Source organism: Scyliorhinus canicula, chromosome 9 (genome assembly GCF_902713615.1).
Source record: "Scyliorhinus canicula chromosome 9, sScyCan1.1, whole genome shotgun sequence".
Taxonomy (NCBI): Eukaryota; Metazoa; Chordata; class Chondrichthyes; order Carcharhiniformes; family Scyliorhinidae; genus Scyliorhinus; species Scyliorhinus canicula.
The window spans coordinates 134,620,846-134,647,421 of record NC_052154.1 but is presented as its reverse complement, the minus strand read 5'-3'; the positions used below and the strand labels follow the sequence as shown (position 1 = coordinate 134,647,421).

Here is a 26,576-nt window from a genome sequence, read left to right as displayed (position 1 = left end):
AGAGACAGGAGGTGCGGACTCATGGCGGTTAATGCACCCTGGGGGTAAGAAGTTCCCATTTTTCTCCCTCTTGTACAAGGTGTAGAGGTGTACTCGAGGATGGATTTCTTTGTCATGGGTAGGACTCTTCTCCCTGGGTGAGAAAGGCAGAATATTCGGCAGTGGTTATTTCTTACTATGCTCCGCACCTGGTAGACCTGATGTGAGAGGCGGGTTGGATGCAGTGCACGGGGTGGAGATTGGACTTGGGCTATTATTGTATATTGTATTCTGTGGGGAAGGTCTCTGCGGCCATAAGACATGTCAAGTTTAATGGGAACAGGATGGTCTCATCCTCTACTCTGTCGAAGTTTTTGAAGGCAGTGATTAGAGGCGAGATCATATCGTACAAGGCGCATGTGGATGGGGAGGCCAAAAGGAATGACAGGGGTTAGTGGATGAGATGCTGGGAGTAGACCGTGGGTATGTGAGCGACTTAACTCTGGAACTATTGGCTCAAAAGAAAAAGCTGCAAATGCAGTTTGACCTGCTGTCTACGGACAGGACGGTGCACCAGCTGAGGCAGTTGAAGTGAGTGGTGTGCGGGTATGGGGAGAAGGCTAGTTGTCTCTTGGCTGACCAGGTAAGCCAACAGGAGGCTGCTAGAGAGATTGTTCAAGTTAGGGATTCGGAGGGTGGGTTAGTCTCCACCCCAGACAAGGTGATTGGAGCATTTCAAGTCTGTATTAAAAGGCTTTATAGGTCGGAACCATCAGGGATGAGCAGAGAATGACAAAGTTTTTAGAGGGTCTGGAGTTTGGAGGAGGAATTCCGGGAAGAGCTGAAGGCACCGCTGGAATTGGAGGAGATCTGAACAGCCTTAGGAAAGATGCAGACAAGGAAGGCACTGGATGGGTTTCAGGTAGGATTTTATAAGAAGTTTGTGGGTCAGTTGGTGCAGTTACTGATGGGGATCTATAATGATTCTCTGGAGCAGGGTTCGCTCCTTGAGATGTTGGGGAAGGCATCCATCTCCTGTCTCCTGAAAAGGACCCCATGGAGTGTGGGCAATATCACTCGATTTCACTGCTCAATGTGGATGCAAAGCTTTTGGCCAAGATCATGGCAGTGCAGTTGGAATCCTGTCTCCCGGAGGTAGTTGGCGATGACCAGACACAATTTGTGAAGGGCTGGCAGTTGTCATTTATTGTGAGGCAATTGCTCAATGTGGTTGGGGTCTCACCTCAGTGGCTGGGCCAGAACCAGAGATAATTGTGTAACTGAATGCAGAAAAAGTATTCAATAGGGTTGAGTGGAGGTACCTCTTCACAGTCTTAGAGACGTTGGTTGGACCCTGGATGCAGTTGTTGTACATAAATCCTTTTGCCTGGGTGTATACCAACACCATGAGTTCAGATACATAGGAGGATGGGACAGAGGTGTCCTTGTCTCCCCATATGTTCGTGCTGGCAATTTAGCCACTGACGATTGCCCTGAGGGCCTCAAAATAAGTGGAGAGGAATTGTTAGGGGGGGTAGAACACAAGATATTCTTGTATGCAGATGATCTTCTGCGATACGTGAGGGATCCAGGGCCAGTGATGGAGGACATATATTGAAGAATATATGAATATAATTGAAGAACTTTGGTTCCTTCTCTGAATACAGGTTAAATTTAGGGAAGAATGAGTACTTTGTGGTTGTGGAGGGGAGCCGGTCTCAGGGGGCTATCTTTCGGATGAACAAATTCCAAGGGAATAAGCAAATTTGGAGGTGGGCGAAGGCAACACAAGACTGTAGCTGAGAGTGGAATTGGATACGGATCTACCAAGACATTGGGTCCGACCTGACTAAGCGGAGAGTGGGTCTTAACAGGGGCAACGTGGTGCTCTTTTGGAGCAAGGTCCGGTTCGGAATGTTGTACCTAGCTAAACTGTGGGTGACATTTAAGGGCAAAGAACATAATTTCATGACCCCAGAGGAGGTGAATGACTTTGTCAGGAAGCATGGTTGGGGGGAGGACTAATGGTGGGATTGCATGGTTTTGATATGTTTGTAACACGAATGTTTGAAAATGTTATTGCTGCATATGTTTTCACTTGGAATGGTCAATGGGGCGATGGTTCTGAGTCCTGGGTTTTTCTTCTCCAGCTGGAGATTGAGAGGGATGCGTGGGTGCTCTGGCGTGGAGGGGCTGGGCAGGGACTGTCTGAAGTGCGAAGTTGGGGATGAAGAGTGGGAGGGGGGGGTGGAGGATGATTTGGGCAGGGCCCTTTGTGTAGGAATCCAGGTGGGGGTCACCATTAGACTTTTAATTCCAGATTTTTATTGAATTCACATTTCACCATTTGCCATGGTGGGATTCGAACTCGCCATGGACCATCTGGACCCCAGAGCATTACCCTGGGTCTCTGGATTCCTGGTCCAGTGACAATACCACTCTGCCACCACTTCACCTAGAAATGGGGTGGTTTCTAGATGTGTTGGAGTTCCTGGAGGTGGAGCGGGGGAAGAGACAGAGATTGGGGGCGCCACTGGGATTCGAGGGGATAATGTAGGCCATTGGGCTGATGCAATTGGAGCAGGCACAGGGGCCTGATGGATTCCAGGTAGAATGTTATAAATAATTCATGGCGGCATTGGCAACCCATTCTTAGCAATGTACAATATTCATTGGGGCCAGGGTAGTTGTCGGCCACTGTGATGCAGGCGTCAATTCTTTTGATTCCAAAATAGGGTAAGAACACAGTGGAGTGGGGTCATACAGGCCCATTTCCTTGCTGAATACCTATGGGAAGGTGCTGGTGAAGGTGTTGACAGGCAACGGGAGGGGTGGTTTCTGAGGATCAGACGGGTTTTGTCAAGGGCGATGATTGTCAAGTAACATCAGGCAGCTGTAGAACATGGCGATGACTAAATCTGGAGGGGAAAGAATCAAAAGTTATCATATCAATGGATAAGACCGGGTAGGATGGAGGTACTTGTTTGAGGTCTTGAGGCAGTTTGGGCCCATGTTCATCTCTTGGGTGAGACTGCTGTATACCGGCTGCATCGGGGCACGAGAGAGTGATGCCCACTGTCTCCGCTGGTTTTTGCGTTGCCTGTTGAGCCTTTGGAAATCGCGTTGCGGGAATCAAAGGAGTGGAAGGCTTTTGAAAGGGGAGATAAGGGGCACAGGGTGTTGTTCTATGTAGGTGACTATATGTCTCAGACCCATTGGCATGCTTGGAAAAGATAATGGGCCTGTTAGGGAAGTGCAGCGCCTTTTCAGCATCTTTACAAACTCAATGTGCTAAAGAGTGAGATATTCCTGGTGAATGCCCAGGGAAGAAGTGGTAACATAGAAGCCCTGCTGTTCAAGTTGGTCAAAACAAGGTTTAGATATTTGGGGATTCAGATGGCTCATGATTGGCCTACAATACACAAGTGGAACTTGGCCAGTTTGGTGGAGGGGGTGAGAGGGGACCTGAAGTGGTGGGAAGCCCTCTCATTGTCGTTGGCGGGAGAGTGCAGACGATAAATATGAATATTCTCCCTAGGCTTTTGTTTGTGTTTCAGTTCCTCCCGATATTCCTCCCCAAGGCATTTTTTCGGAGGGGAGATAAGTTAATTTTGCCTTCATTTGGGCAGACAGGATACCCAGGATTCGGAGGGCTTTCTTGCAGAGGGACCGGCAGGGAGGGGGGGGGGGGGGGGGGGGGGGGGGGGGAGCTGCTGGCACTTCAAAATTTGTTATAATACTATTGGGCAGCAAATTTTGGAAAAGGTGTGGTGGTGGTGGGAGGAGATCAGTCGTAGTGGGTACAGATGGAGGAGGCCTCCTGTGTGGGGACATGCTTCAGCACTTTAGCGACAGTCCCTCTCTTGTTCTCGCCGGCTAGGTATACAGTGGTGGTGACATCCCTTAAGATCTGGAACCAGCTTGCGCAACACTGTGGAATTGGGGCAGGGAGGTGTCAGTGCTGGGCCCAATATGTGGGAATCATTGGTTTGCACCAGTGAGGATGGACACCATGAATAGGAGTTGGTGTAGGGAGGGGGTTGAACGGATTATAGACTTGTTGGAGGAAGGGAGGTGCAAGGGCTTGGAGGAGATGGGGGGAGATACCAGTTGCCAAGGGGAAGAGAATTCAGTTACATGCAGGTGGGGGACTTTGCACAAAAGGAACTCTCTTCGATCCCTCAGCTACCAAGGCATACCATACTGGATAGGTTGTTATCAGATGATGAGGGGAGGGGAGGATTGTAGATGTTTGGGTAGCTACTGGAAATGGTAAAGGCGCCATTAGAAGAAATAAAGAGGAGGTGGGATGAGGAATCGGGGTGGAGCTGGGGGGGGGGGGGGGGGGGGTGACGGGTTATGGCAGCCTGGAGTGAAATCTTGTATCGGGTCAACTCGACTCTTGTATCGGGTGAACTCGACTTCCTCGTGTGCGAGGATAAACTTGATACAGTTTAAGGTGGTCCACAGAGCTCATGTGACATGGACGCAGATGAATAGGTTTTTCTTCGAGGTGAAGGATAGGTGCTAGAGGTATGCTAGGGGGCCAGTGAATCATGTACACATGTTCTGGTCATGCACAAAGCTACAGTTTTGGACATCGATTTTTGAGACACTGTCGGAGATAGTGGGGGTGATGATGGAACTGTGCCCGCTGGTTAATAGCAAATTACTGCGAATGCTGGAATCTGAAACGAAAGAGAAAATGCTGGAAAATCTCAGCAAGTCTGGCAGCAACTGCAAGGAGAGAAAAGAGCTAATGTTTCTAATCCGATGACAAAGAGTCAGCGGACTCGAAACATTAGCTCTTTTCTCTCCTTGCAGATGCTGCCAGACCTGGTGAGATTTTCCAGCATTTTCTCTTTCGTGCCCACAGGTGGTGTTTTTTGGAGTGGCAGAGATGCTGGAGGTATTGGAGAGGAAGGGGGCCGACATTGTGGTCTGTACCTCCCTGATTGCTCGGCGGCAAATTCTGCTAAGGTGGAGGTCGGCGACGCCACTGAAAGCATCGACATGGCTGTGGGAGAAAATGCAATTGGAGAAAATTAAGTTTGCTCTTAGAGGGTCAGAGGAGGGATTTTGTGTGGAATGGAGGCTGTTTATATCTGTATTTAAAGATTTGTTTGTTGCCAGCGAAGAAGAGGTGGGGGAGGAATAAGTTGGGAAAGGTTTAAAAAGGGGAAAAATGACAAATGGTACTTTACCTGTTTTTTGGATGGTTATGTAATTCTTTATGTGATTTTGCAATAAAATATATATCAAAACCGATGTATATCCAAGGCTTAAATAGTTCTCCAATTGCAAGACAATCTCCTCTAAAATCTCTCTTGAACTCATGCATAGAATATAAGAAAAGGCTTGGCTTATGGTAGGTGATTGGTCTCACAACTAGTCTCCATCTCATCACTGTGTTAGAACTTGTCTTCCTTTTTTATCAAAACTCCTGAATGTGTTTCTCAATCTCCCTACTTTCTAAATGTGTTGAGATCAAAAACTTCACACTATCACCTAATGCAATTCATTAGATTTGAAATTGTTGCTGATGCAGACAAATTTTTAACAGCACTGTTAAAATAGCAAAGGAATATCAAATATTGCTAATAACCTGCTTGTAAGCATCACTACTGAAATCTTCAGCCTGTTCTCTCACAAGTTCTCAAAAATGTGAAACTCTTTGATTCCATTAATCTTCAAATTTCCATTTTATGTGAGCTACAGACTTAAAATAAGCATTTGGTGTCACTATTTCTAAATTCAGTCTATTCTTTGCAATCTTTCGAGTCCGCTTACATTATGGAATTTGGTCTAACACTTAGGTTGCTCACTAAAAATATATAAACGCTGTCCTGTTAACACTCCAAATCAATGTTTTTTTCTTTTATATATTGTGAAACTAAAAAATTACCTTTTGTCCCAGTTTCAACATTTATTTTCTTCATATAACTTTGAGACAGTTATAGGGCAGCATGGTGGCACAGTGGTTAGCATTACTGCCTCACAGTGCCAGGGACCCAGATTCAATTCCGGCTTTGGGTGACTGTGTGGAGTTTGCACTTTCCCCCAGTGTCTGCTTGGATTTCCTCTGGTGGCTCCGGTCTCCTATTGCAGTCCAAAGGCGTGCAGGTTAGGTGGATTGGCCATGCTGTAACCCCACCCTTTAGTGTCCAGGGATGTGCTGGTTCGGTGGGGTTACGGGGATTGACCAGGAGAATGAACCTAGGTAGGGCACTCTTTCAGAGGATTGGTGCAGACACAATGGGCCGAATGGCCTCCTTCCACACTGTAGCAATTCTGTGGTTGTATGGTTCTATTATCTCCTCAGTTCCATATTGTAAACCTGCTTGTAGGTCTTTGTAAAATGGAACTCTGCATAAATGAGCTGAATTTTCCCAACTTAGGTTTTTTTCTTGGATGGCAGGATCATTTTTGGGTTGTGAATTGGAATGCCACACATAGCACTAAGACTACAAGTACAATTTTGCAAGAGACATTGAGTTAAGAGGGTGCGTCAAGGATCACCATCCAATCAGGGACAGTTGGCAGATTGAGGTGACAGGGCGATTCAACACATATGATTGCAAGGGCAGTCCGTGAAGCAGTCCATGTTGTGTCGCATTACATTCACCCCCCACCATCTGGCCTGGGCTTACAAAATCCTACCAACTGTCCTGGCTTGAGACAATTCACACCTCTTTAACCTGTGATTATCCCTCTCCAGTTGCTCCATATGGACCTGTAAAGACTTAATTACCTGCAAAGACTCGTATTCAAAGTGTCGTCTTGCTTCTTTGACTTTATCTATATGTATGTTTATGGAACCCACCTCTTCATTCACCTGAGGAAGGAACTGTGCTCCGAAAGCTAGTGATTCGAAACAAACCTGTTGGACTTTAACCTGGTGTTGTAAGACTTTTTACTGTGCTCACCCCAGTCCAACGCCGGCATCTCCACATCATGAATGATATTATAATGGCTAAATTTTCCACTATCAACACCATTGGGGTTACCATTGACCAGAAACTAAATTAGACTAGCCATATAAGAACTGTCATGGGAGTATCCCTTTAAGAAATGTTTTGTCTGATCACATGGCTTCAGTGATGTTATTGTGTGGGTGGAGCTGGGCTGTGGCTCTGAGTTTGTGCTTTTGTTTTCACATTTTGGCTGCTGGATTTTGACAGAGAATTCTTGTCCTGTCTCTCTGCATTTTAAAAGCTGTTTCCAGATTACTTGATAACTTGAAAATAAAAAATTGTTTTCTGGAAGAAATTCAAACTTGCTGTTTTGGAAAGGACACAAGAGCATCTAAACCATGTCTTGAGGAATGTGTGCTGAGCCACACCGTTGAAAAGAGTTTTCTGGTTTATGGTATCTTGTTATTAAATTGGAACAGTTTAAGAGGGGAATTTGTTAAGGGTTATATATAGAGTACTGTAGCTGTGTGGGGTATTTATGTTTGTAGTTGATAAAAATCCTACTGTGTGTGTTTATAAAAATTGTGAACTAAATTTGTAAAATAAACTTTGTTTTTGATTAAAAGTGCTTAAGGCCCCTGTTGAATAACACCTGAAAAGCAGGCCCTTGTGCTTCTCATACCCAAAAGTAATAAACAGTTGTAGGTCAGGTGAACTCCATGATATACTTTGGAGTTTTTCTAAACCCTGGCCCATAACAGCACTGTAGCTACACAAGTATGTCAGAGACTAGGATCTTGCAGTGAGTAACTCACCTCCTCACTTCCCAAAGAATGCCTTCTATCTACAAGGCATAAGTCAGAAGGGTGATGGAATATTCCCCACTAGCCTGGATGAGTGCCACTCCAACAACACTTAAGAAGCTTGACACCATCCAGGACAAAGCAGTCCACTTGATTGCCAATCCTTCCACAAACATTCAATCTCCCCACCACTGACTAACAGTAGCAGCTGTGTGATCCATCCACAAGATGTACTTCAGGAATTCACCAAAGCTTCTTATACAGTAATGAAATGAAAATGAAAATCGCTTACTGTCACGAGTAGGCTTCAATTAAGTTACTGTGAAAAGCCCCTAGTCGCCACATTCCGGCGCCTGTCCGGGGAGGCTGGTACGGGAATTGAACCGTGCTGCTGGCCTGCTTGGTCTGCTTTAAAAGCCAGCGATTTAGCCCAGTGAGCTACACCAGCCCCAGTTCTTTCCAAATCCAAAACTGCTACTATCTAGAAGGGCAGCAGACACATGGGAACATCACCACCTGGAGGTCCCCTTCCAAACTACTTTCCATCCTGACTTGGAAATATATTGCCGTTCCTTCACTGTCGCTGAGTCAAAAATCCTGAAATCCGTCCCTAACAGCACTGTGGGTGTACCCACACCACTGCAGCGGTTGAAGAAGGAAACTCACAGCCACTTTCTGAAGGTCAATTAGAGATGGGCAATAAATGCTGACCAACCTGCGATGCTCACATCCCATGAATGATGGTGGATGTGTCCAGAACCAGGGTCACAGTATGATGATACGGTAGACCATTTAGGACAGAGATGAGAAATTTCTTCACCCAAAGAATGGTTTGCCTGTGGAGTTTGTTTCCACAAAAGTAGTTAAGACCAAAACATTGCATGTTTTCAAAAAGCAGTTAGTTATAGCAGTTTGGGCGGAGGGGGTCAAAGGATAGGGGGGAAAGGGGGATTAGGCTATTGTGTTGGATAATCAGCCATGATCATAATGAATGGCGGAGCAGGCTCGAAGGGCTGAATGTCCTCCTCCTGCTCCTATTTTCTATGTTATTATGCTTCAATGAATAAGAAAAAGGGCAGCTGGCAGCTTTCATTTTGTAGTGAAAATGTTGCTGTGGTGAATGGGACTAGACGGAGATGTGAAATGGCTCGAGTAAAGGGCTGCCACTTCTTCACCACAAGCACTATCTGTCACATCAGTCTCCAGGAGATAATCATATGATTGCAAGCTACTGACTTGGGTCACTGTCTGTGCGGAGTCTGCACGTTCTCCCCTTATCTGCATGGGTTTCCTCCGGGTGCTCCGGTTTCCTCCCACAAGTCCCGAAAGATGTGCTGTTCGGTTAATTGGATATTCTGAATTCTCCCTCTGTGTACCTGAACAGGCGCCAGAATGTGGCGACTAGGAGCTTTTCACAGTAACTTCTGTCATGATATGCAGACATGCAGATAATGATATACAGACAGGCACAGACAGGCAGCTAATGAACACAGAGAACAGGACATGACCAATGAGCGGGCAGGACACTCAGGGGTGGTATCTCACTATAAAAGGCACGAGGCACTCACACTCCATCTCTTTCCACTGATGAACATCTACAGAGTGAGTCAGGGTGTATGTACAGTATCACACCTCCAGCACATGGCTAAGAGCTAGTCTGGTTCAGTCAGACAGAGTAACCACGCTTAGATTAGCAGAGAGTCGAACTCCTAGAGAACTGTGCTAACTGTGCTACTGGGTCAATAAATCAGATTGAAATGAGTATCTTTTGGTTAAAGCTGCATCCAGTTGCAGCCTGTGTTATCCCAGAGTACATAACACATCAACTTCATTGCAGTTTTAATGTAAGCCTATTTGTTACAATAAAGATTATTGTTATACAGGTGGCTGTAAGCGAGCAGAAACCTTCTCCAGGAAAAGAGGCAGGCAGTGGGAAAATGTTGGCATCGATGACCAACATTGTTTTTAAAAAACAATTTCTTCTTCCCGTCACCAACCGCTCCCCCATTTTCCTCTTCTGTTTCCTTTCCCTATATTTGTCTTGCCTGTTTTCCTTTTAAATTTTTCCTCCTTTTGACCCTTTTGAAGAGGAGGAAACCTTCCCCTTTCAGATATCACAATGCAGTAAACTGCAGGCCTGCTGGTTGCTGCCAAACAGCTACAATTAGCCTGCAATGATGTGGAGAATAGAGTACTGATAATTAATAGCTCCACATCTCAAAGCACAGAAATAAGTAAAAAATGGCCATTTATGTCATAAACTTCAAATTGAAATTGGTGTATAAATTAGGCAATGGATACATTAACTTGTTCATATGAAATTTCCATTTTGCCAGTTCAAAAAGGCACTTTGGGGGTTACACGTAAAATTAAAACCCATATTTCCATTTATTTGCACCTAAGTCAAGTTCTTGATTCAGAACTTTGGATTTACCATGAATGCACTGATTGGACACTAGCACTATGAAGCGCACATTCCAAACTCCGTGCCCAGAAAATTGAAGGAGAGCAAAACGAGCAAGTAAGAAATATGTGTAAATCGTTTCAGGGGGCAGACTGTCAGAACTCATGGGCTGCAGTTTGTATTCCAATGCAATACCCACTTATTTTAAACTGTATCAGTGAATTCAATATTAATATTATACAGCATAATTACAACCTTCAAAGTCTGCTTCTTATAATGGAAATCCACTCGTGTGTGTCTCCTATAATGTGGAGGAAGTAGATAATAAGCTTTTCAATGGCATTTCAGCACAATTTCAACCACCCAGGAACTAATTTCCATCCTAGAATCTACCACATCTATCGTAAACTAAACTACTTATTTCAAAATTGGATTGGTGAATTTTAGTTGCAACACATTAAAATTAGCAATGGCTAAAGATGGGATGGAAAAATGTAGTGTATTGAAAAGCAGCGGTTCATACTGAAAATAAGATGTGAAATAAGGCAAGTTATCATGGAAAGCCTTACACTGGAACTCACAATACTTATCTAAATTCTGGATTGTGGTGTTTTTAAAGTGAGGGCCTGCCCCACCATCATCAGTGAGCGCCCCGTAACCCCCTATCTACATTTCTGTGATCATTCCTTCAGTGATTTTTAGCTCCTGTCCACTGCCCATCTGCAGATTCCCATCAGGTTTGAACCAATTCTATACACGCCCTAAAGGTTTATATCTCCCAAGTGTCACACTGTTCTGATCTGGACAATGCATTGCCTAACTTGACCCTCACCATCACAAATGCTTGTCAAGTTTAAATTAGGTCTTCTTTGCTGGGGGAGGGAGTCCTTCAAACGTTGCCTGTTGTGCCAACTCACTGTGCTTCTGATTATTTACTTTTTGAAATATTATGGTATTGTTTCTTTTTTTTCCCAATTAAGGGGCAATTTAGCGTGGTCAATCCACCTACACTGCACATCTTTGGGTTATGGGGGCAAAACCCATGCAAATATAGGGAGAATGTGCAAACTCCACACGGACAGTGACCCAGAGCTGGGATCGAACCTGGGACCTCGGCGCCGTGAGGCATCAGGGCTAATCCACTGCGCCACTGTGCTGCCCCAACTATTATTATTGTTATTATATTTTCTTATTATATTATTGTTTAAGGAATGAGTTTCAATTGCATCATTGGGATACATCTGAGTATTTTAAGTTTCCAACAATGCAAATTAATATCAGTCGATTTTGTCCATCATGCATCATTTTCAGTTGTATATGTATCAGTCCAATCTTCTGTTGCCAAATCAGTTCATAAGGATGACATGCCTGTCCTCTGGCTGCTCATTTGTCAATTCAGAGAAATTTGCTGTTGGTTGATTGTTTCCCACAGTATGCAGGGTTGTGACTTCCATTTGAACCTGATGTTGGCATTTTTGATCCAAAGTGCAAGATCCTATTGATCAATGTTATGGTCTTTTCACATCAAAACTATCCAATTTTTCTGAACTCCAAACACCACAGCATCATCAATGTTTCCCCTCCCTGCTGCATCCTCATTGATTACAAAGCATGACCCCTGCACTTACCTTGTTCCAGGTATCTAAAATTATGTTCACCAATTTTCCCTTGCTTCTACAATCCATAGCTTGCAAGACCTAAGCCCAGCTTTACTGCATATTGCACTCTGACTTACATTTAATGACTGAGGGGAAAGGGAAATTAACTGCTAATGCTATTTTGAGGTGGAGTGTACCAGTCTCTTTGCAATATAACTGAAGCCTGTTAAATCTCATTGATTGTTTTCCTTTCTGTGCATTAAAATAAGCCAATATGAATTTGCTAATTTTGTATTATTAGTTAATTGCAAAACTGGATTGTACCAATTTTCAGACATGGGTCTCTTGAAGATGTCATGCAGGCATTTGCAATTGAAAAGTAAATTTGTCATGGTTTGCTGAGACTGGCAGATAGGGAGACTTGTCTTTATAGAATTTGCTTTGGAATTCTTTCTGGAAAGATTCCTGCGGAAATTAACAAATATAACCTCACTATTTAAGAAGGGAGGAAGAGGGGGAATGGAGAACTACATATCTGTTATTTTCAACTCAGTAGTAAGGAAAATGTTAGAATCTATTATTTTTTTTTTTAAATAATTTTTATTGAAATTTTTACAAAATACAAACAGCTCAACTCTATTAACAAAACAACCGCGGTAACACCCCAAGAACAATTCCCACCCAACTTCAAAAACTACTACAAACAAGAGAAAAAAACAAAAACAAAAGAGCACCCAACGACAAAAGGGAAAGAGATAACACCCGCCACATCCCACAGACCCATGTACACAGTTCTCCCTCCCCCCGATCCAAACCACCCCCCCCTCCCTCCCCCCCTCCCCCGGGTTGCTGCTGCTGCCGGCCTATTTCCCTACCGTTCCGCCAGGAAGTCCAGGAAAGGCTGCCACCGCCTAAAGAACCCTTGTACTGATCCCCTCAGGGCAAATTTCACCTTCTCCAATTTAATGAACCCCGCCATATCATTGATCCAGGCCTCCACGCTTGGGGGCCTCGCATCCTTCCACTGAAAAAGAATCCTCCGCCGGGCTACTAGGGACGCAAAGGCCAGAACACCGACCTCTTTCGCCTCCTGCACTCCCGGCTCCACTGCAACCCCAAAAACTGCGAGTCCCCAGCCTGGCTTGACCCTGGATCCCACCACCCTCGACACCGTCCTTGCTACCCCCTTCCAAAACTCCCCCAGCGCTGGGTACGCCCAAAACATATGGGCGTGGTTCGCTGGGCTCCCCGAGCACCTAGTACACCTGTCCTCACCCCCGAAAAACCTACTCATCCTCGTCCCAGTCATGTGGGCCCTATGCAGCACCTTGAACTGTATGAGGCTAAGCCTCGCACAGGAAGAGGAGGAATTCACTCTCTCCAGGGCATCCGCTCACGTCCCCTCCTCAATCTCCTCACCCAACTCCTCTTCCCATTTACCCTTCAGTTCCTCCACCGAGGCCTCGTCTACCTCCTGCATCACCCAGTATATGTCCGAAATCCTCCCTCCTCCAACCCACACCCCCGAGAGCAACCAATCCCGCACCCCTCATGGGGGCAGCAAGGGGAACCCCTCCACCTGCTGCCTGGCAAGCGCCCTCACCTGCATGTACCTAAACATGTTCCCCGGGGGGAGCCCAAACTTCCCCTCTAACTCCCCCAAGCTCGCAAACCTCCCCTCCACAAACAGGTCCCTCAACCTCCTAATCCCTGCCCTGTGCCAGCCCAGGAATCCGCCATCAATGCTCCCTGGGACAAACCGATGGTTCCCCCGTATTGGGGCCTCCATCGAGCCCCCCACATCTCCCCTATGCCGTCTCCATTGCCCCCAAATTTTGTGGGTAGCCGCCACCACCGGGCTCGTGGTACACCTCGTTGGAGGGAACGGCAACGGCGCCGTTACCAGCGCCTCCAGGCTTGTACCCACACACGATGCCGCCTCCATCCTCTTCCATGCTGCCCCTTCCTCGTCCATTACCCACTTAAGCACCATCGCTGCGTTGGCAGCCCAATAGTACCCACAGAGGTTGGGCAACGCCAGCCCCCCCCTATCCCTGCCTCGTTCCAGGAACACTCTTCTCACCCTCGGAGTCCCATGCGCCCACACAAATCCCGTGATACTCCTGTTGACCCTCCTAAAAAAGGCCTTCGGGATAAGGATGGGGAGGCACTGGAACAGGAACAAAAACCTCGGGAGCACCGTCATCTTAACGGACTGCACCCTCCCCGCCAGTGACAGCGGTAACATATCCCATCTCTTAAACTCCTCCTCCATCTGCTCCACCAACCTTGTGAGGTTGAGCTTGTGCAGGGCCCCCCAGCTCCCAGCCACCTGGACCCCTAGGTACCTAAAGCTCTTCCCTGCCTGCTTCAATGGGAGCCTACCAATCCCCTCCTCTTGATCCCCCGGATGCACCACAAGCAACTCACTTTTGCCCAGGTTCAACTTATACCCCGAGAAACCCCCAAATTCACTAAGAATCCTCATCACCTCCGGCATCCCCCCCACCGGGTCCGCCACATACAGCAACAGGTAATCCGCATACAGCGACACTCGATGCTCCTCCCCACCCCGCACCAGGCCCCTCCAGTTCCCTGACTTCCTCAATGCCATGGCCAGGGGCTCAATCGCCAACGCGAAGAGCAAGGGGGACAGGGGGCACCCCTGTCTCGTCCCCCGGTACAGCCGAAAGTACTCCGACCTCCTCCTATTTGTGGCTACACTCGCCATCGGGGCCTCGTAGAGCAGCCTCACCCACCGGATAAACCCCTCCCCAAACCCAAACCTCTCCAACACCTCCCACAAATACTCCCACTCAACCCTATCAAAGGCCTTCTCCGCATCCATTGCCACCACTATCTCGGCCTCCCCTTCCATGGCCGGCATCATAATGACATTGAGGAGCCTACGCACATTCGTATTCAACTGCCTTCCCTTCACAAACCCCGTCTGGTCCTCGTGAATGACCCTGGGCACGCAATCCTCTATTCTAGTGGCCAGGATCTTTGCCAGCAGCTTAGCGTCAGCGTTCAGCAGCGAAATCGGCCTATATGAACCGCGCTGCAGAGGGTCCTTGTCCCGCTTCAGGATCAAGGAAATCAGCACCCGTGACATAGTTGGGGGCAAAACCCCCCCCCCCCCCCCCCCCATGCCTCGTTAAAGGTCCGGACCAACAGGGGGCCCAACAGGTCCAAATACCTTTTATAAAATTCCCCGGGAAACCCATCCGGCCCCGGCGCCTTCCCTGACTGCATGCTCCCTATCCCTTTGACCACCTCCTCCAGCTCGATCGGTGCCCCCAGTCCCTCCACCTGCTCCTCCTCCACCCTCGGGAATCGCAGCTTGTCCAAGAAGCGCCCCATTCCACCCCCATCCACCGGGGGCTCCGACCGGTACAGTTCCCCATAGAAGTCTCTGAAGGCCCCATTAACATCTACCCCCCTCCGCACTACCTTCCCAGCTTTATCCGTCACTCCCCCAATCTCCCTGGCCGCGTCCCGCTTTCGGAGCTGGTGTGCCAGCATCCTGCTCGCCTTCTCCCCGTATTCATACACCGCCCCCTGTGCTTTCCTCCACTGAGCTTCCGCCTTTCTGGTTGTCAATAGGTCGAATCTGGCCTGAAGGCTACGCCTCTCCCCCAGCAATCCCTCCTCTGGAGCCTCCGCATATCTCCTATCCACCCGCACCATCTCCCCTATCAGTCTCTCCCTCTCCCTCTGCTCCCCCCTCTCCCTATGGGTTCGGATGGAGATCAATTCCCCCCTCACCACCGCCTTCAATGTCTCCCAGACCGTCCCCACTCGGACCTCCACGTTGTCATTGGCCTCAAGGTACCTCTCGATACACCCCCGAACCCTCTTAGCCACCTCCTCATCTGCCAGCAGCCCCACCTCCAAGCGCCAGAGCGGACGTTGGTCCCTCTCTTCCCCCAGCCCGAGGTCCACCCAGTGCGGGGCATGATCTGAAATGGCAATGGCGGAGTATTCCTCATCCTCCACCCTCGAAACCAACCCCCTACTCAGGACAGAAAAATCAATCCTCGAGTAGGCCTTATGTACATGGGAGAAAAACGAGTATTCCCTGGCCCTTGGCCTCGCAAACCTCCAGGGGTCCACCCCCCCCCCCCCCCCCCCAATCTGGTCCATAAATCCCCTCAACACCTTAGCCGCTGCCGGCCTCCTACCCGTCCGGGACTTGGATCGATCCAATGGGGGATCCAGTACCGTGTTGAAGTCCCCCCCCATGATCAGGCCCCCCACCTCCAGGTCCGGAATGCGGCTCAACATACGCCGCATAAACCCCGCATCGTCCCAATTTGGGGCGTAAACATTCACCAACACCACCCGCTCCCCCTGCAGCTTACCACTCACCATCACATATCTCCCGCCACTGTCAGCCACCACATTTAACGCCTCAAACGACACCTTCTTCCCCACCAGGATCGCCACCCCCCTACTCTTCTCATCCAGCCCTGAGTGAAATACTTGGCCCACCCATCCCTTCCTCAGCCGAACCTTGTCCACCACTCTCAGGTGTGTCTCCTGGAGCAAGGCCACATCCGCCTTCAGCCCCTTCAGGTGCGCAAATACCCGGGCCCGTTTGACCGGCCCATTCAGCCCCCTCACATTCCAGGTTATCAGCCGGATCAGAGGGCTCCCTGCCCCCCTCCCCTGCCGATTAGCCATACCCCATCCCGTGCCCACCCCCGGCCAGCGTCCCCCGCTCTGCCAGTTTCCCACGGCGTCAACTCCCCCCCTCCAGCACCCCCTGCGTCCTCCAGCTCCTTCCTGACCGTTTCAGCAGCAACCCGGTAGCCCCCCCCCTCCCCCCCCTAGGCTAGGACCCCTCCTAGCCACGCCCCTCCCTCCATAGCACTCCCGTGAGCCAACTAACTTCTGCTGACCCCGGTGACTCCCGCCCTACCTCCGACTCCTCCCCACGTGGGACTGCTCCTCCTCCATCGTGCCCATCAACGGGTCCTCCCCCCCCCCCCTCCCCCGCTCTTGCGCAGGAAAAGAAAACAGCCAGCAACGACCCGCGCTTCTCAGCTTCGACCCCGCCCCCGCCATCTCCCAGCGCGGGAAACCCGCAGAAAGCCTGCGCTTTCGCCCTGCCCGGCCCCGCCTCCTCCAGGGCTACTCCCATTGTCAGTCCCCCCCCCCACCAGCTCCCCGAACTCCCGTTTACCCCTCTGCCCGAACCCGTCCACCCGACCCCTGCAGAAAAACCCACATAGAAAAGACAAATCAACATCACCCACCCACCCTAAGGCCAACCCACATCTTACATTAAACCAAGCAAATACAAATACAGTATTATACAGCATCCCCCATCTTCGACCCTCAGTTTGAGTCCAATTTCTCGGCCTGCACAAAGGCCCACGCCTCCTCCGGGGACTCAAAATAATAGTGCCGATCCTTATAGGTGACCCACAGACGTGCCGGCTGCAACATGCCGAACTTCACACTCCATCTATGGAGCACCGCCTTCGTCCGGTTAAACCCGGCCCTCCGCCTCGCCACCTCCGCACTCCAGTCCTGGAAGATCCGCACCTCCGTGTTCTCCCACTTGCTGCTCCGCTCCTTCTTGCCCCACCGGAGCACACACTCATGATCCACGAACCGATGAAACCGCACCAACACCGCCCGTGGCGGCTCGTTCGGCTTGGGCCTCCTAGCCAGTATTTTGTGGGCCCCCTCTAACTCCAGGGGCCTCTGGAAGGACCCAGCCCCCATCAGCGAGTTTAACATAGTCACCACATAGGCCGCTAGGTCCAACCCCTCCAGCCCCTCTGTGAGGCCCAGGATCCGCAAATTCTTCCTCCTCGACCGGTTGTCCAGCTCCTCGAACCGCTCCTGCCATCTTTTATGGAGCGCCTCGTGCATCTCCACCTTCCCCGCCACAGCCACGACCTCATCCTCCCTTTCGGAGGCCTGCTGCTGCAGCTCCCGGATCGCAGCCCCCTGGGCTGTTTGGGTCTCCATCAGCTCCCTGTTGGTTACCTTCAGCGACTCCAGCAGCTCCAACTTAAGCTCCTGGAAGCAGCGCAGCAGAGTCGCCTGCTGCTCCTGAGCCCACTGCCTCAGCTCCTCAAGGCCTCCGCCGGCCGCCATTTTGTCTTCCTTCCCCCGCTTTTTCGGGGGTGCTTTCTCCGGTTTTCTCCTTACCCCACTCCTGGTCCGGACCATAGGACCGTTGGGGTCGACTCCTGACCTCTTCCCCCGTCGGGATTTTCCGCCACAGCTCCGTTGGGGGCCCTGAAAAGAGCCCCAAAGTCCGTTCTCAGCGGGAGCTGCCGAATGTGCAGCTTAACTCCTCATTGCCGCCACCGGAAGTCCCCGTTAGAATCTATTATTAAGGATGGGCAACTGGACATTTGAAAAGGAAAAGTAAAATTAGGCAGAATCAACATTTATGAAAAGGACATCATGTTTGACAAACTTGTTAGAGTTTTTTGAGGATGTTACTTGTAGCATAAATAAAGGAGATCCAGTGGATGTGATGTATCAGGATTTCCAGGAGACTTTTGATAACGTCTCACACAGAAGATTAACAAATAAATTTAGAGTACATGTAATTAGGGAAATAGAATGGTTTGAGAACTGGTTAACAGACTGAAAGTAAAAATGAACAGATTATTCTCAGAATGGCAAACTGCTACTAATGGGGTGCAGCAAAGGATCAGTGTTAGGCCCACAGCTGTTCACAACGTATCTAAATGTTTTAGAAGTGGGGACCAATTTTGATATTTCCAAATTTGCTGATGACACCAAACTATGTGAATGTAAGTTGTGAGGAGGCTTCAAGTGGAATTGGACAGGCTAAGTGAATGGGCTAGAACATGATGGATGAAATAAAATGTGAATGAACTTATTCATTTTGGTAGAAAAAAACAGAAAGGCAGAATATTTCTTCAATAGTGAGAGGTTGGGACATGCGGGTGTCCAAAGGGACCAGGGGCAGGATTCTCCGACCCCCCCACCGGGTGGGAGAATCGCCGGGGGTCGGCGTGAATCCCGCCCCCGCTGTCCTCCTAATTCTCCCGCCCTCCCCAAAAACCGGCCCGGCATGAGTCGCGCGGCCCGCCTCGGAGAATGGCGAGGTCCGGTGCGACTTAATGGGCGCCGGGGCTGCCCGAAATCTCCAGCCCGCGATGGGCCGAAGTCCCGCCCGTCTGTTGCTGGACCCGCCGGCGTAAATTGGAGTAGGTCCCTTACCGGCGGGACCTGGCAGCGCTGGCGGGCTCCGGGGTTCTTGGTGGGGGGGGTGCGCGGAGGTATCTGGCCCCGGGAGGTGCCCCCACGATGGCCTGGCCCGCGATCGGGGCCCACCGATCCGCGTGCGGGCCTGTGCTGTGGGGGCACTCTATCCTTCCGCACCGGAGGCCGTGGTCCTCCGCCATTCCTGGTGCGGAAGCGAATCCCTCTGTGCATGCGAGTGGATGACGCCAGCATGTGCTGGCGTTCCCGCGCATGCGCCGACTCCTGTCGGCCGGCGGAGGCCCTTCGGCACCAGTTGGTGTGGCACCAAGCCCCTTTCCCGCCAGCCGGCGGGGCGCCAACCACTCCGGGGCGGGCGTAGCCCCTGAAGGAGCGAAGGATTCCGCACCTTTGGGGCGGCCCGATGCCGGAGTGGTTCACGCCACTCCGTCCCGCTGGGACCCCCCGCCCCGCTGGGTAGGGGTGAATACCGCCCCTGGTTACTAAAAGCTAGCATGCAGGTGAAGCAAGCAATTAAGAAGGCAAATGGTATGTTGGCTTTCATCATGAGGGAACTTGAGATTTTAAAAAAATTATTTTATGGGATGTGTGCATCGCTGGCTCATCCACAATTACCCTTGAGAAGGTGGTGGTGAGCTGCCTGCTTGAACTTCTACACTCTCTCTGTACAGAGGTAAGGATGTTTTGCTGTGGTTGTATAGAGCCTTGATGAGGCCTCACCTAGAGGACTATGCACAGTTTTTGTCTCCTTGTCTAACGAGGGATCTACCTACCACAGAGGGAGTGCAACGTATTAATCCCTGGGATAGCAGGAGTGTTTTATGAGAAAAAAAATGAGGAGACTGGGTCTATATTCCAGAGAGTTTTGAAGAAAGAGGGGGTGACCTCATTGAAACTTATAAAACTCTTACAGAGCCTTACAGGCTGGATGTAGATAAGGGGCGCGACTCTTGCAAAAAATGATTTCCGCTTGGTGTATGGGTGCGATCCAGATCGCAATTCACCCACCTACCTTGTGAGCATTCCCCGCGATGGGGTCACTGAGGGCCCCCCACCTATATGGCCACCCCCTTTAAAGCCCCCCCTTGTGCTCACTTCATGCTCCATCCTTCATAGCCCCCATCACCCCCCTTCATACACCCCTTCTGACCCCACTTTATGCCCCGCCTTCACCCCCCTCTCATGACCATGGACTCCCTCAGGCCCCACCCCTTGGCAGTGTTCCATTGGCACCCTGGCACTGCCCCTGGGTAGTGTCAACCTGGGTAGTGTCAACCTGGCATGGCTTCAGTGACAATCTGGCAGTGCTAACGCGCCGGGGAAATGCCAGGGCATTGTCCTGCCCTGCCCCTGACCACACGGGTGATCCAATGGCCTCCAAATCCCCCCGGCATGGTCATCAAATCTGATGTCCATTTTTGGTGACCGGTACTGATTCTTGCCAGCCTCTCGCTGCGCCGGTGGGGCCGGTGAATCCGGTAAACCCCGGCCTTGAACTGTCCATGCATATTTAAATTAGTTTAAAGACCCCCAGCGAGGGCAGGAACCAGATCGCAAAAGGTGCTGCGGGTCGGAAACATCGCGATTGGTTCGGCGTCCAGCACGAACCCTGTTTCGGGCTCTCCCACTGTTCACCAGAATAGCGGGATCGCCGCCAGGTTCAACGCGACCAGAGAATTGTACCCATGATATTTCCCCTGGCTGGTGAACCCAAAACCCAGGTATATAATCTCACTATAAGGGGCAGGCCAGTTAAGACTGAGATGTGAGGAATTTCTTCATTCAAATGGTGGTGAATCTTTGGAATTTTCCAACCCAGAGGGCTGTGGAATGTCAATCATGGAGCATGTTCAAGACAGGTAGATTTCTGGAGATTAATGACTAAAAGGGATATGGACATAGTGCAGGAAAGTAACATTTAGGTAGATGATTAGCCATGATCTCACTGAATGGTGGAGCAGGCTCAACGGGCTGAATAGCCAACTTCTGATACTATATACCAATGAGTTGCAACTGTTTAACTGAGATGAGTACACATACTGCCATTAGCACAGATCTTCTATACCAGACCTATGACTCTATAGAATTATTTACGGCTTAGAAGGAAGCCATTTGATTGACTGAGTCCATGCTGGCTCAGTGCAAAAAAAATCCAGTTAGCCCAATTCCCCTGCTCAATCCTCATAACCCTGCAAGTTTATTTCCTTCATCCGCCCTTCCAACTTTGATTGTTTCTGCTTCCATCACCCTCACGGGCAGCGAGTCAAAGTCATGACAACTTGCTGCATAAAAGGTTCTTCCTCACATTAACCTGCATCTATTGCTCAAAATCTTAAATCTGTGACCTTTAGTCCTTGTACCACCAGCTAATTGGAAGAGCTTTTCTTTATCTACCTTAGCTAAGCCAGTCATAATCCCCACAATCTTTTTTGCTCCAAAAAGAAAAGTCCCAGCCTTTCCAACCTAACCTTGTAACTACCCTTCATTCCTCCACCCCAATCCCAGAAACCATTTTGGTACGTTTCCTCTGCACCTTCTTGTGGTGATCCACTGTGTTAACTGTGTGCACCTGTATTAGGGGATGTACGGTAGTACCTATACTACAGGTTCGCCGTAGCCCCTACCGGCTAGCTCCGCCCACAAGGAGCCGTATAAATATGCATGACTCCTCCTGATCAGCCATTCTGCCAGCTGCATTAGGAGGCCACGCATCTGACTGTAATAAAGCCTCTGTTGTACCGATCCGAGTCTTTAGTAAAATTGATAGTCCATCAATTTATTACAGTCAGATTTTCTGCATTATGGACATGAGGATCAAACCAGATCGCCTGCAGCTGGATCCGCACTTGCCGGACGCCAGAAAGGACTTTAATCACTGGCTTGCTTGCTTTGAGGTCTACATCAACTCAGCGACCCCCGCGCCGACGGAAGCTGAGAAGATCCAAGTTCTATATTCCAGGTTGAGCTCCAGCGTGTTCCTGCTGATCCAGGACGCCCAGACTTCGCAGACACCATGGCACTTCTTAAAGAGAACTACGTTCAGAAGACGAACACTCTCTTCGCAAGGCACGTTCTTGCCACACGCGTACAACTACCTGGTGAGTCGATCGAAGACTTCTGGCGGGCTCTTATCCCACTCGTACGGGACTGTGACTGTCAGGCCATCACAGCCATGGAACATTCCAATCTCCTCATGCGTGATGCATTCGTGATGGGGATTGCGTCGGACCCCATCCAACAACGACTGCTGGAAGGGGCCACGCTCGACCTAGTGGAGTCGAAAGCTTTAGCGCTCTCCATGACGGTCGCATCTCGCAACGTCCAGTCCTACTCCGCTCGCCGCGCGGTCCACCCCTCCTACCCTCTTGGACCCCGCAAACGACCCCCCTTACTGGGGCCACTCCTGCTCAGTATGCCTGCAATGTCCGCCACACCATGCACTCTGGGGGTCCCTGCTGCTACTTCTGCAGCCAACATAAACACCCCTGCCAGTGCTGCCCAGCCCGCGCCGCCACCTGCAAATCCTGTGGTAAGAAGGGCCACTTTGCGGCGGTGTGACAGGCCCGCGCAGTCGCTGCTATCATGCCAGAATTCGCTCCCTTCCACCAGCCGATCGCACAATGGGTGCCGCCATGTTCTGCTCCCGGGGTCACGTGCGACCAGTGGGCGCCGCCATCTTCTCCCCCCATGTCCACGTGTGGCCTGTGGGCGCCGCCATCTTGCCCCACGCCCGCACTGTACACTCCACATTAGGGGCTGGTTTAGCTCACTCAGCTAAAATTGCTGGCTTTTAAAGCAGACGAAGCAGGCCAGCAGCACAGTTCGATTCTCGTACAAGCCCCACCGGACAGGCGCCGGAATGTGGTGACTAGGGGCTTTTTACAGTAACTTCATTGAAGCCTACTCGTGACAATAAGCCATTTCCATTTTCCATTTCCATTTTGCCATGGACGCCGCCATCTTGCCCCGCCCCTACAACGTGCGCTGCATTGGCGGCGCCATCTTCTCCCCCACAGGTCCTCTGGACGTCGTCATCGCCGCCATTTTGTCTCCCCCTCGGGACTGGAATGCTGGACCCGGGTCGCCGTTGCTCCCTATCTGACTCCTTGGACGACCACCCGCCACTTGCCTCTATGACGCTGGACCAGTCCCGTCCTCACAACCTGGCCACCACTTCGACGACAGTGCTAATCAATGGCCACGCGACCTCCTGCCTACTGGACTCCGGGAGCACCGAAAGCTTCATCCACCCGGACACGGTAAGGCGCTGCTCCCTCGCGGTCCACCCCACCAACCAATGGATCTCCCTGGCCTCCGGGTCCCACTCTGTCCCGATCCGAGGTTTCTGTGTGGTCAATCTCACTGTCCAAGGCTTAGAATTCAGTGGTTTCCGCCTATACGTTCTACCCAACCTCTGCACTATTGCTGGGTCTGGATTTTCAATGTAACCTCCAGAATCTCACCCTCAAATTCGGCGGGCCCCTACCCCCACTCACCGTATGCGGCCTCACGACACTCAAGGTTGACCCTCCCTCCCTCTTTGCCAATCTAACTGTGGATTGCAAGCCCGTCACCACCAGGAGCAGACGGTACAGAGCCCAGGACAAGTCCTTCATCAGGTGAAGGACCCTTCATCAGGCCATTCATAGGGGCAGCAGGGTAGCGAGGGGCAGCAGGGTAGCATGGTGGTTAGCATAAATGCTTCACAGCTCCAGGGTCCCAGGTTCGATTCCCGGCTGGGTCACTGTCTGTGTGGAGTCTGCACGTCCTCCCCCTGTGTGCGTGGGTTTCCTCCGGGTGCTCCGGTTTCCTCCCACAGTCCAAAGATGTGCGGGTTAGGTGGATTGGCCATGCTAAATTGCCCGTAGTGTCCTAGAAAAAAAAAGTAAGGTTAAGGGGGGGTTGTTGGGTTACGGGTATAGGTGGATACGTGGGTTTGAGTAGGGTGATCATGGCTCGGCACAACATTGAGGGCCGAAGGGCCTGTTCTGTGCTGTACTGTTCTATGTTCTATGTTCTATGTTCTAGGTCCGAAGTCCAGCGGCTGCTTCGGGAGGGTGTTATTGAGGCCAGCAACAGTCCCTGGAGAGCCTATGTGGTAGTGATTAAAACTGGGGAGAAACACAGTATGGTCGTGGACTACAGCCAGACCATCAATCGGTACACGCAGCTCGATGCGTACCCCCTCCCTCGCATATCTGATATGGTCAATCAGATTGCACAGTACCGGGTCTTCTCGTCGATTGACCTTAAATCCGCCTACCACCAGCTCCGCATCCGTAAATCGGACCGTCCATACACTGCCTTCGAGGCGGACGGTCGCCTCTATCAATTTCTTAGGGTTCCCTTCGGCGTCACTAACGGGGACTCGGTATTCCAAAGAGAAATGGACTGAATGGTTGACCGGTACAGACTGCGGGCCGCGTTTCCGTACCTGGACAACTTCACCATCTGCGGCCATGACCAGCAGGGCCACGACACCAACCTTGCCAAATTTCTCCACACCGCCTCTCTTCTCAACCTCACCTACAACATGGAGAAGTGCGTGTTCAGCACCAACCGCCTAGCCATCCTCGGCTACGTAGTCCAAAACGGACTCCTGGGGCCCGACCCCGACCGCATGCGTCCCCTCATGGAGCTTCCCCTCCCCCACTGCCCCAAGGCCCTCAAACGCTGCCTTGGGTTCTTCTCCACTACGCCCAGTGGGTCCCAAACTACGCGGACAAGGCCCGCCCACTTATACAGTCCACTCAATTTCCCCTCACGGCCGAGGCACAACATGCCTTCGCCCGTATTAGAGCAGACAGCCAAGGCCGGGATGCACGCAGTGGATGAGACACTGCCCTTTCAAGTAGAGAGCGACGCTTCAGATGTTGCCCTTGCCGCCACTCTAAACCAGGCAGGCAGACCCGTGGCATTCTTTTCCCGCACCCTCTATGCCTATGAAATTCGATATTCGTCTGTTGAAAAGGAGGCCCAGGCTATCGTTGAAGCGGTGCGGCATTGGAGGCATTACCTGGCCGGCAAGAGATTCACTCTCCTCATTGACCAACGGTCGGTAGCCTTCATGTTCAACAACATGCAGCGGGACAAGATCAAAAATGATAAAATCTTGCGGTGGAGAATCGAGCTCTCCACCTATAATTACGCGATTTTGTATCGCCCCGGCAAGCTCAACGAGCCCCCAGACGCCCTCTCTTGAGGTACATGTGCCAGCGCACAAGTAGACCAGCTCCGTGCACTGCATGACAGCCTTTGTCACCCGGGGGTCACTCGGTTGTATCACCTTGTTAAAGCCCGCAATCTGCCCTACTCCGTCGAGGAAGTACGGACAGTCACCAGAGACTGCCAGGTCTGTGCGGAATGCAAGCCGCACTTCTACCGGCCAGACCGTCCGCGCCTGGTGAAAGCGTCCCACCCCTTTGAACGCCTCAGCGTGGATTTCAAAGGGCCCCTCCCCTCCACCGACCGCAACACATATATCCTCAGTGTGGTCGATGAATTCTTCAGGTTCCCCTTCGCCATCCCATGCCCGGATATGACGTCTGCCACCGTCATCAAGGCCCTCAACTCCATCTTCACTCTGTTTGGTTTCCCCGACTACATCTACAGCGACAGGGGATCCTCATTCATGAGCGATGAGCTGCATCAGTTCCTGCTCAGCAGGGGTATCGCCTCCAGCAGGACGACCAGCTACAACCCCCGGGGAAACGGGCAGGTAGAGAGGGAGAACACGACGGTTTGGAGGGCCGTCCAGCTGGCCCTACGGTCCAGAAACCTCCCAGCCGCTCGCTGGCCACAGGTCCTCCCGGATGCACTGCACTCCATCCGGTCTCTACTGTGCACTGCCACGAATAACACACCCCATGAACGTGTTTTTACCTTCCCTAGGAAGTCCACATCCGGGGAGTCGCTCCCGACTTGGCTCGCAGTTCCAGGGCCGGTTCTACTACGTAGGCATGTCCGACTCCACAAGGCGGACCCCTTGGTGGACAGGGTACACCTGCTCCATGCCAACCCCCAGTATGCCTATGTTGAGGTCCCCGACGGCCGCCAGGATACGGTCTCACTCAGGGACCTGGCTCCCTCGGGTTCCACTCCCACACACTTCCCCACCCACGTGCCACCCTCCCCTCCCCCAGCGCTCCCAGCATCAGCCCCACCAGGTCCATCCCTCCTTCCCCTGCCCACGCTAAAGGACGAGGAAGATTTCGGCACGCTCCCGGAGTCATCCAACTACTGGCCAACACCAACACCGCCAGCACCGACGTCGTCGTCGCCACCACCGCTACGTCGCTCCCAGCGAACCGTTAAACCACCGGACAGGCTTAACCTCTGACGGGCACCAGACTACAAGATGGACATATACTTCTTCCCCTCCCCTCTGTAAATAATTCACAATTCTGTATATAGTTCCACGCCACCCCCGCCGGATTCATTTTTAACAGGGGGTGAAGGACTTGTCAAGGACTTTTATATCTTTCATAAAGAGTGGTCACCACTCTGGCTGCAATAGTCACCTTAGGGCCTAATTTGGGCTGTCTAAAGGTTCAGCATAACTTCCCTGCTTTTGTACGCAATACCTCCATTTAGAAAGTTCAAGATTCCATATGCTTTCCTAATCAATCTCTCAATATAGCCTGCCATCTTGAAAGAT

The 26,576-nt window shown here is 50.8% G+C and overlaps 1 protein-coding gene across 6 annotated transcripts in view; it reads left to right on the top strand.

The window, feature by feature from the left end:
• tesmin (testis expressed metallothionein like protein) overlaps nucleotides 1-26,576 on the top strand; it is a 270,445-nt gene that overhangs the window by 62,613 nt on the left and 181,256 nt on the right. The window lies entirely within an intron of this gene.